This window comes from Notothenia rossii (assembly GCF_949606895.1).
Source record: "Notothenia rossii genome assembly, chromosome: 6".
Taxonomy (NCBI): Eukaryota; Metazoa; Chordata; class Actinopteri; order Perciformes; family Nototheniidae; genus Notothenia; species Notothenia rossii.
Window position 1 is genome coordinate 66,967,995 of NC_136909.1, and position 11,413 is coordinate 66,979,407.

The following is an 11,413-nucleotide window of genomic DNA, read 5'->3' on the forward strand; positions in this document are numbered from 1 at the left end:
AAAATGAAGAATTGTTGGACAGGCTAATAGGTTTGCAGGGATATACCAGTCTCTGATTGTGTTACGTTATTATGAGAGTGCTTTCATACTTGTTTGAATCTGAAATTGTTTATATATTTATATATATATATATATATACAGTATGTGTGTGTGTCTGCATGTCTGCATCTGTAGCCTGTGATTGTCTCATTATACCACACGGTGAATTAATTAAAAGTAAATATATAAGTCGTCATGAACACATCTGTCCATCAGACAGAGTGCTGCTGTGCCTCCTGTCATCATTAATGGACGTCTCTTTAAAATGACCGCTCAGAGGAGAGGATTTCTTATTTCTCTAAACGCCTGCTGCTTCCCCTCCTCTCTCCTCGGTTCCCCTCCTCGACTCCTGTGCTCGCATCTCCTGTGGGAGGGACTAAGACATGAGGATAGGAGTCGAGGAGGGGATTCGAGGAGGGGACTTAGAGAAATGAGAAACCTTCTGTGTCTCCATCTGTCCAGATTTGCCATCAACCGCAGCCCAGCCCCATATCTCACCTGCATTGAGGGCCACGGTGGGGTATCGCAGCTAGAGGAGGCCCGATCCTGTCTCCAGACACACGTCTCTGTGATGGAAAGTCGCCTCTGCAGGCCAGGAACTCAGCTCACCCTGTCTGAAGCCAAGGAACGAGAGGAGAATTACGAGGAATCTGATGGGAGGGACAGAGGAGGCTTTCTATCAGATGATGAGATATAATCTGAAGAGGCAGCCTCACTCTCACACAGGTTAAGGCAGTGGAAAAACCACGGCAATAAATGGATTTTGGAAGAGCCACATGGTGTGTTATCTTAAAACCATAATGAATATGTCTTTCCCTGCGCCTGAGGGTGAGTTTCAGTGTCTAGTTTGTGATGGTAATTTCCGTAGAGACGACAACCTGGTTCCAGTGTGGTGATCAGGGATAATACAGGTCATGCATGACTGCCTGTCTTTGTCTGCGGGTGTATCTCACTCCATCTGTCTGTATATCCAATGACACCAATTACTATTGCCAATATTTTGAAGAATGATTCAAAGGTTTATTGTCATACACAACTATGATGTAGTATGTAATGAATTAACAAATTGGGTCACAGGTTCCTCAACAATGCAATTACAAGAAATAAAACACATTCTTTTTTAAAACAACAATAAAAATAGTACAAGCTCAGGCATTAAGTAGTCTTATGGCCTTTGGGAAGTCCATTCAATTGAATTTAAAACACAAAATATGGCATTCATCCTGCTGATTTTCCATTATTTGTGTGGCTTGGATGCATAAAAGATCAATTTTCTTACAACCACTTCTAAACTCTTTACCCCAACCAGACGTCCTTCCCCCCCTCCCCGCTTCTAGCTGCTGTATCCTGTGTGGTGAAGCTGGCACCAGGCTTTTGGAGCTTTCCTGCGCACACGTTTTTGATTGAAGCGCTGAAGTTTTTGGGGTTTTCTACATGTGTGGCGTAGACCATCTTCTTCCCTTCTCTGTTTACTGAACAGTAAAACCCGGAGGCCACAGACCGACGTGGTTCACTGAGGCTCTTCGTTCCCACCAGAAAGGAACCCATTTCATGAAGAATAATACTAATAATGTGACCAGGACCGAATACATTTCCTTTCCCGCAGCTCTGCAGATCAGGTTTTTGTTATATTATTCTTCACATTACAGTATTGGCCACGGGAATGCCTCATAAACGCTAACCCCAAATTATCTAGTGCTATTTCGAAAGGGTGCACAAACCCACACTCACAGTAGACTTCTTCTTAACTGCTAACAGGCTGAAAGAGTAGCTCCATGCTGCATTTTGGGGTCTTTTAGGGTCTTACGAACTTCCTTCAACAGGGGAAAATAGACGAACAAAAGATAGAGAGCAAAGAGAAGTATGGTATGTAGAAGGTAAGTTGTGTAAGTGTAAGAGTTGAAGAAAGAGGGAGAAAGAGAAAGGAAAGGCCTGGTTTTCCTTTCCCCAACTCTGGATTCCTGGGTAATGACTGGCTGTAATGGTACTGAGCCTCAATCCGCCAAATGAAACAAGAGGCCCAGCCAGCCCGATGATGTTTATTTCTCTCCATTTTTCATCTTTTCCTTTTTTCTATTTTGACATGAAAATCACATATACAGAATCTGCATTTCATTGGTCCGACAGCCCACTGTTTTCTGCCTCCTTTTTCTCGTCTGCTACCCCCTACTTTTTCTTGCAAATTCAGCAAAGTCCTCTCGCCAAAGCAGGGATTTGTGGCCGGCGAACCGACGGAGGGGATATTTTCTGAGAAATCCCCTCTGCCAACAACTTTCTCCACTGTGGCCTCATATGCTGACCCGAGCAAGCGTCCTTTGAATCACTGCTGAAAGAGACTTTGGTCCATGATTTCTTTGTAAAGCAGTGACCCAGAGTTGATGGAACAATGTCAAAGAAAAGAGTATTGAAATATTTCTACTTAATGTGGCTGTTTTTGTGCTGTTATGAAGGAATAGTTGGTGAATCCTCGTTCATGCATCAGTAAAGTCAGCAGTAAACCTGCAGAGAGCACTTTAAGCCGGCACACTCACGCACATTCAACAGCCCCAGCCAGCAGTGTGGAACAGTTTGAAGTTCTGTGAGAATGATCAGCTCAGCAAGCCGCTGATGGGCCTCCATCCAGCCACGGCCACGGCGGCTGCATGCCACGGGGGATTTCTGGGATCAGTGAATCTCTCCTTCTATCTTGAAGCCTGCATGATATGTGGCCACGACCCTTATTTGGTTCGAATTTACGGGCGCCATGCAGAGACCGCAAAGTCAAAACCCAGACATGAATTCTCCCCCTGCGTATACTGTGTCCAAGCAAACCACATCAACCCAAATATTTAATACAATTGTGGTTTCCAATGATGAAGTGGCTGTTACCTGAATTCACAGCACTGGACGTATGAAATAGATTTGCATAGTTTCACATCATTCTCATGAGTGCTTTTGAGGGCAATTTTAAGATCTACAAAAGTCTTTAATGATTTTAAAGGTGTCAGTTGATTTAAAAAAGTGTCGGTTGATTTGAAAGAGGACTAATTATGCACATTTTCAGGATCATATTTGTATTCTGTTCTTCTACAGTGACATGTTTCCCATGTTTAAAGTTCAAAAAGTGCTCATCTGCCTGTGCTGCAGCAACAGTCTGCTCTGATTGGTTAGCTGGCCAGCTCTGTTATGATTAGGCAGCCGCTTAGAGATGTCCCGCCCCTTAGCGTATCACGTACAATGTGTTGGAGCGCTAGCCAATAGAAGCACAATTGTTACATAGTGATGTCATTACGTTTCAGAAAGGAGTGCAATGGAGACATTTCAGTTTAGTTACTGGGGTAGTAACTATAGTAACGCAGTGTAGGCAGGGAGAACGGCTGTTCGGCGGGGGGAGCGACGCTGCGTAAAACTGCCGCGACGTCATCTTCAATGCGAACCACAAAACCAAAACATCCGCCATTAGCTGTTAGCACTCAGAGCTCACAGCTCCTCATATCTGTTCAGAAACTAGACAAAAGTTAAACAAGTACAGACCACAGACTGTCTGTGTCATGGCGAATACAGTCGCTGTTTTTTTTATGTCTGTAGGCCGTTGTTGTGAGTGTGGACGGAGCTTATACAACGTTAGCTTAGCCTGATCGATCCGATCTCTATTCAGAAAAACATGCAAGGTTTTTCGCCTGCTGCCTTGCCTGCACACTTGTCAAAGCATTAATTCATGGTTTTTACTAACCGGTATCAGTATGTTGTTACTTCGGCATCATTTTGAAATATGATTTATATATATTATATAAAATATGTTCATGTAGTTGTAGCTTGTGATTGCGAGATGAAGCCTTATGAAGCTTTGAAGCTTTCCAGCCATCCAGCCAATTGGTTCGCAAAAGGGTTCATCTCATGAGGCTTCATCATGGGCTTCATTTGAACACAAACCCCCCTGTTGGTCAAAGTGTGTAAAACAGGCAGAGTGGACATCTCAACAGTGTGCTCTATCTCATAACGAGTTCCCAATGAGTAAATCCTTAGAATAACTCTAAACAACGAACATAACATTATATTTTCATGTTAACAATATTGTTTTCATTCCAGTTGAATGATTGTGATTGAAAAGCCTAATGAGGCTGGTAAACATTGCAAAGAGGGATTTGTATTCCTTAATAATATTCGTAAACTTAACCATGTCGTAGCCTGAGAAAGGCTAAACCATATCAAAGAATACATTTATTAACTACATCATCTAATTTAGCTGTAGCTTTTATTAACAAAAAAAAAGACTTATTGACGAATCGTTGAACCAGTGACCCTGCGGCTGTGAGTCAACTGCTTTCCAGCTAAGCCACAGCCCACACACTTGATCTACCTGAAAACACTGCACACTATGTATTCCTGTATTTATTCATGTTTTTATTCATACATTTATTCATGCTTTTATTTATTTATACTTATGACATGTTCCGACCTCTATATAAGTGAGGGTCTGAGCTCTCTTAATTCCATCGTGTCACCGGGCCCGGGTACAGGAGGGGTAATATGGTTCTTATTATACAATCATGGGTAATATGAGCGTTGTGGTTCAACCATGGTTCAACCTATGGGTTCAACCGATCTGAATCGCTTCCTGAAGTAGTCACGTGGTATCGACAGGCAGCGAGGCTTCGTTTGTCATCGATGACGTCACTGGCCCAAAACGATACAAGCCTCGATAAAAGCTTCACAAAAAGCTTCGGGGATTACTCGACACATGCTCCGAAGCCTCGGCGCAATACGTAACATCACTAGTTGTAGCCTTTTTAGCCCCCTTGCCAGCAATTCTCTCTGACCAATCAGCAGTCGAGTATTTACGCATCTAGTTTAGCATATTCAGCCCGGTTGTTGGCCCGGTAAGAACCTCGATTTTGTAGGGCCAGACAAAAGGTGAAAAAGTAGCCCTGAGCCGGAACTACCCCTATTGGAAAAGCAAAACAAATGTCAGTTCAGTTGAAATCAACAATGGAAATGGAAGTGTCAAATGACATTTAAATGTCAGTTTCCTTACCCCTTGTAAGGGGTAAGTAGTGAAAGGAATTGGAAGTTTCTGTTGTTGTGAAAGCATTTGAAGCCTCAGTTTCAAGTTTAAGTCCCGACAGCAGTTCAATTGTGAGCTTGTGAAAGCATATGAAGAGTTATTTAAAGGGTGAAAGATGAAAGCATAGGTCAATATTGATCAACATGTAAAATCAGTCCATGAAAATGGCCCCTGCACCTTTTTCCCAGCTGAAGTCTTTTTCCAATTCAATTTGGAACTACCCCACCCGACCATATTTCCTTAGTTTCACAAGCAGACACACCCTTTTCCACTGCAGTCCCAGGCCAGGCAGTTTGACGACCTGTGCCCTCTTTTTTGCCAGATATAAAAAAATGTGTTCAGTTGAAGGTGGGGTATGTAATTTATTTCAGAAACACTTTTTGTTATATTCCATGGAATGCTCTTAACATCCCGATACAATGAATATATTAAATGCTTTGGCAATAAATACATTAAAGAAATTCATGTGTGGAAGCCGTAGTACTGTAAAAAGCACATCCAATCATTTTAGCCGGCCCGGCTAAAATAACTGGATGGCCTACCTGCCTGTCAGCCTTCCATCTATGCACAAACTTATTTCGTGCCCTCATTGGTCATGTGCGCGTACGTGTGTGTTGGAGGAGGGGCTCTGTAAGGAAGTCTGAAGGAAGAGGCAGATTTTGTAGGTTGTGTACTTTCAAATTGTAGCGCACTCAAGCTGGTTTCTCCAAAATTACATACCCCACCTTTAAGTGTTTCTGCAAATGGCCTAACATGGTCCCATGGGCTGTTGGGGAACCGGAGTTCAGGTGGTGTTCTCCTGGGTGATGGACATGTCTCAGGTCAGCATGATTCTTGGAAACATTAGCAGAGGCTGGCTGATGGTTCATCCTCTCAAACAAAACACTGGCACCCCCCCGGCCCGGAGCCTTTATCAGTCCCGTACGGACATCTGACTACACCATCGAGCTGAGACAAGACGCATGAAACATTTCTGACATTTCTGACATTTCTCGAATGCGTGGCTAATCAGGAATGGTTTCTCATGTGTGGAGGATTCTCAAACTGGTGGTGGTGGTGGTGGTGGTGGGGGTGGGGGGGGGGGGGTTGGGTGATGCTGTACAGCTGTATAACACTTTGGAGGTAGAATTCTTTCTGCAAATGATCTGCCAGTGATTTATGTTTTTTTATATGTTTGTAGGCTGTTCACATCAATATACATTTATGGAAATTATAAGTATATATGTCAGTCATGCTATGAGGACATAAATCCAAGAATCCAAGTGTTCTATTTCAAGTGATATGGTGCAACAAATACCTCTTTAGCCAATGTAGCCAATTAAGAACATTCAAAAATAAAAAACAATTGTTATTAGTGCAAAAATATTAGGGGAAAGATTGGATCCTTTATTAGTTAAATTTAGGGCCATTTAAAGCATTAAACGGGATGTGGGGAAAGTGAGGTCCTGAGGTGCCTCTTGTGCAGGAACTTTAAAAAGGTCTTGTTTTTTAAGATAATCATCAGAGATTTCCTAAGAATTTGCATACAACATTTCCACAGCAAATTAATGTATACCACAACAACTCCATAAAGAGAACAACATTACCGTCACAGTGAGGAAAAACAACTGAAGTAGTTTGAATCGGTTTTTCTGCAACGACTTAACATTCGGGAGTTTTGTAGCCTACATAGGCCATAAATCTCATTGTTTTAATAATGTTAATTATACAGACATTTTCTGTTCTCCTTCATGGGCCAGCTCCCCCTCAGAACCAGCAGGTTGCCGTGGTGATGCCAAGCCCTCCCTTCTACAAGCAACAACAGCATTCAACAGGCGAAGATTTAGAGCTCTGCAAATATTGGCTAAGCTGGCTTTCATGTGCCAAAAACTGGTGGGTGTAGAAGTTTAGGAGGCGGTTGGTGTTGATCATGACTCTCACCTCTAACTGTTCTGGAAAATATATCTCCCCTATCCAATAGAGTGGACGGAGACACGGAACGTTTTTCACGAGTGGAGTTAAAGGAGAGGCAGAGAGAGAGAGCAATCAAAAGAAGATTTACATTCCACAGTTAAGACAGCGCACATATTGAGAGATGGGTCGACTCCCACCACCACCAGAAAGCACTACTCCTTTCACCCTGACACATTAGTATTCTAATGCCAGTGGGAATATGTATGACTGCCTCCGGGAGAAAGAGATGCACAAGTCTATGCCAGAGGAGCAGCGGCGAACACAATGGAGGAGTAAACAGAAGAGAGACATTAATGTGGTAAAGACCTGTAGGGGGAGAGAAGCAGTAACACCATAGAGGGGGGGAGTTCATATGATGACAACATTTATCTCCCTGCAGTCTTTGTCTGTGTCTCCATGCCGACGCAGCAGTGCTTTAACACCAGGGGGGCTCTCTTCTCATGCCTGTGCACCCTGGTTCACCTTTCACACAATGAATTGATCATGATGAATCAGTGAATCACTTTTGTTCCCGGTTATAGTTTAACCGCTAGTGATCACATGCAAAATACTCCCTTTATAAGCTGATGTTCTATTACATGTCCTTTAAAGGCATGGCACGAAAGTATTATCATAATAATGTACTAAAATATCACAAGAAAAAGTACTTGGACACTGGGCTTGACAGGGATTTGTTATCACTGACTAAATAAGTTGTTGCATCAATAAGCAGTATTTTACAGCAGGTGGAGTTGGAGCCACTTTTAACTATTTTATATACAGTTCATTTAGTCCGGTGGCTCCCGGCTCAGGTGTCAGGCCCCTCCAAAGGGTCACAACATAAATCTGTGGGGTCATGAGATGATTAATGAGGTCGGAGCTTAGAGAAAACAAAGTGCAAGATACATTTGTATTCATCTTTAAAAGTGTGCTATATTTCTGTTTTTTCTTTCTTTTTTTATATTGAATAGTTTCTCATCTTTAAGCCTGAAGCAATTGTTGCAATAAACTGACTGATTGTTAGAGGGAAAATGTCTCTTTTGGTAGAACTGCTAACAACTCTTAGACATCTGAAACGTGACAAGGGGCCCCGAACAGCTTGTTTGAGAGTCAAGTATTTTTTTATAAGGAGGCCATTATTCAGAAAGGTTTAACCTTTAAGAAGGCATTGTATTTTATAAAAACACAAGTGGGTTTTTATTTTTATGTCAACACTTAATCTGATTTATTAACACATTTGCACTACACATTTCCTTCTTAAGAAAGTTTGAGGCTCTCTGCTTGAACTGCTACCCCTGCGACCCAACCATGGATAAGCGGGAGAAGATGGATGGATGGATGGATTTCCTTCTTAATCTAAAAATTATAAAAAAACTAAATTGAATGTTGAATTGCACATTAAGAAGTTACAAAGGATAAACAGTTTTAGGCTGCAGTGTGCAAACCTCAGCCATCACAAAGTAAGAAACCGTAAATATAATTATATTAATAAGAGTTAATACGTTATCTTCTTATGAACTACATCATTTTGACAGTACTACTACTACACACAAAATGAACTCTAACTATTTTGAAAATACACTAGCGACGCTTAAATACTTTTCTGTTTTCCTCATGCCAGCATCACTGACTAAAAATATGTACACAACAACCTGATGCTTTGAATATTTTCACCACGTCCCACAGCGAGTTGGATCAACTTGAAGCCCCATGTCAAAATGCTTTTTCTACGGTCCCTTAATAACTCCGGCTAATCACTTTAGCATTGTCTCTGGGGGCACAATGCCTCCCATCATGTCCTGTATCCTAGCGAGGGGGCTAGGGAGTGGTCTGGTGACGGTGTGTTGAATTTGGATGACAGGGCCCCAGTGGGAGTGGGCGCCCCCCGGTCCCTCAGATAATCCCCATTAGAAAGGGCCTGCATTTAGGGTGCGATACGCTTAATCCGGGGGGGCCTTGCTCACAAAGGAGCCCGGCACTTCCTCTGGCCTGGGAGCTTCCGCTGATTTGGGGGGCCGGGGGGCCAAGGCAAACATGAGCCAATAATACACGTCTGCATCACAACAGACATACACACAGACCAAAATCATGGACAGAGTTGTGAGCATGGGCGAATAAAAAAACAAACTTGTAAATTCACACTGTCCGGGGAGCCAATCCAAACAAGCAGCCCACGCTCAACAAGAGTAAACACACACACACACACACACACACACACACACACACACACACACACACACACACACACACACACACACACACACACACACACACACACACACACACACACACACATATATAACACCGTGGGCAGAGGCCATGTTTACATTCTGCCCCCGGGTACGATGAAACAAAGCTTGCGTGCACTGCAGAAAGATTAACTGAAGGACTGAAATAGAGAGGGACCAGCTCACTTTCTACAGATAGTTTTATAAATGTACAAACAGGAAGACAACGTCATGTACTCACGTACTGTACAGCGGATGTGATCAGGCGACGCTGGTGGATGACACATTTACTTCGACAAACATTTGTGTTGCTGTAAAGGAAAATGGATATTTAAAACAAGATCAAATCTGCTAAAATGTTCCTTTTCCTAAACACACTTTTCCCTGTTATTTACCACAAAAGCTAAATAATAAATGGCACGTATTTAGAGACATTTGCACAAACAGTTGAGGGAAATTATTCCATATTTCTCTGACATGATTACACATGAAAGTTTGGATTTGAGGTTTGGAAAAAGGGAAATACGTCAGGAATGGCGTCTCTTTTTCCTCATTAACAGACCTGCATATCCTTCCCATAGTATTTCACGCTGACACATCCTCTTTGCTCTGAGAGTCTCCTGGCATTTTCACTTGGCCACAGTACATGTGTGAGAAAACCACGGCAGATAGAAGAGGGATTAGGGAAAGTTTTGCGGGAGAAAGGATGGCGGTACAATTACTTCAAACATAAACAGTGCACAAACTTTATTAATTTAATCCCGCACTACCACAGTAACTAACATTTAACCTTTCATTTAAAGTTCTGTTTCAGTTGTTTCTTGCTTCACTCTTTAAACTAGAAAAGTGCATGTCTCCATCAGGTGTGTCTCTTTCAACCAAACAAGGAAGAGTTGAATCACAACCGATTGACCTTCCCTTCCCCCTTACATTCATGGGCCTAATAAGGCAGTAGTACCACAAGATTAGTAATTCTCCCATAATAACAATTAAGAAATATGATCTATTCTTGTAACAAGACATTCAACTATAAGGGTTAATTGTGTCTAAATAACTCAAAATTAGATATTTATATCTAAGAATATGTTTTGGGGTATTGACAGTTCAGCTACCAATAGCAAGGTGATATTGACCTGTATATTTCATATTTGCACATTTATATTTTTGTAAAATGTGTAGGCTACTGAAGGTTAGACAGGAAACCGGGTGCCGTAGGAGAACATGAACTGAATAGAATGGCAGTAGACATCCATTAGTAGACTACTACTAATTTTCCCTATGCAACCTGAAGAGTAAAAGGGTCAATTCCGTCAGAAAGCAATGGCTGTAAGTGTAAGTGTGAGCCTTACACTTACACTGTAAGGATTAGTAACATGTATTGTGTTTATGTGATGACATTTGGAGATGTTTAAACACAATGAGAAATTAGTTAGCATTCACGCTATTGCAGTCCTATGTGACAATCTGTGTATGTTACACAGTTGCATGTATGAGATCATTAAGTGCCTTGTAACTTCTTTTTTTTATAGTTTCACTCCGTTTGAATATCAGTGGACTGCAAATAAGTCAATAAAGGAGCATGGCTGCTCATTCCCTGGCTCTCAAAATAGTTTGGCTGGCTGTTTAATCTATGTTCACACTGAGACAGTACAACACAGAGAGAACAGTACACCTAGTGTGTAAGTACATACAAGCAGGTCACACAGTATGATCACAAATACATAAAATATGTTCAAAATCTGTTTTTATTAAAAAGTACAGGCTGCATGTGTTCTCAGCCTTGGAGAAACTTGACATGTTTTGGTATGTGTCTGAACCTCTCTTTAGTTGTTCATTAATAAAACAGATATTTGAACGTGTGTCTACTTCATGTACTGTTGAGGTTCATTTCAGTAGTTGTGTGCTATAATGTATTTACAAAGTGTGAAGAGGAGGCAACTTTAGAATAGGGAACCTGTTCAGATCAATTAGAGTCAAATAGCTTATTGGTTATGAACAAGACTTCACTTTAAAATAGGGAACATATTCTTAGATAGAAATACCTAATTAGAGTCAAACTACTAGCTTATTGGTTATGAACAAGACTTCACTTTAAAATAGGGAACATATTCTTGGATAGAAATACCTAATTTTGAGTTATTTAGAAACAATTAACACTTATAGTTTCATG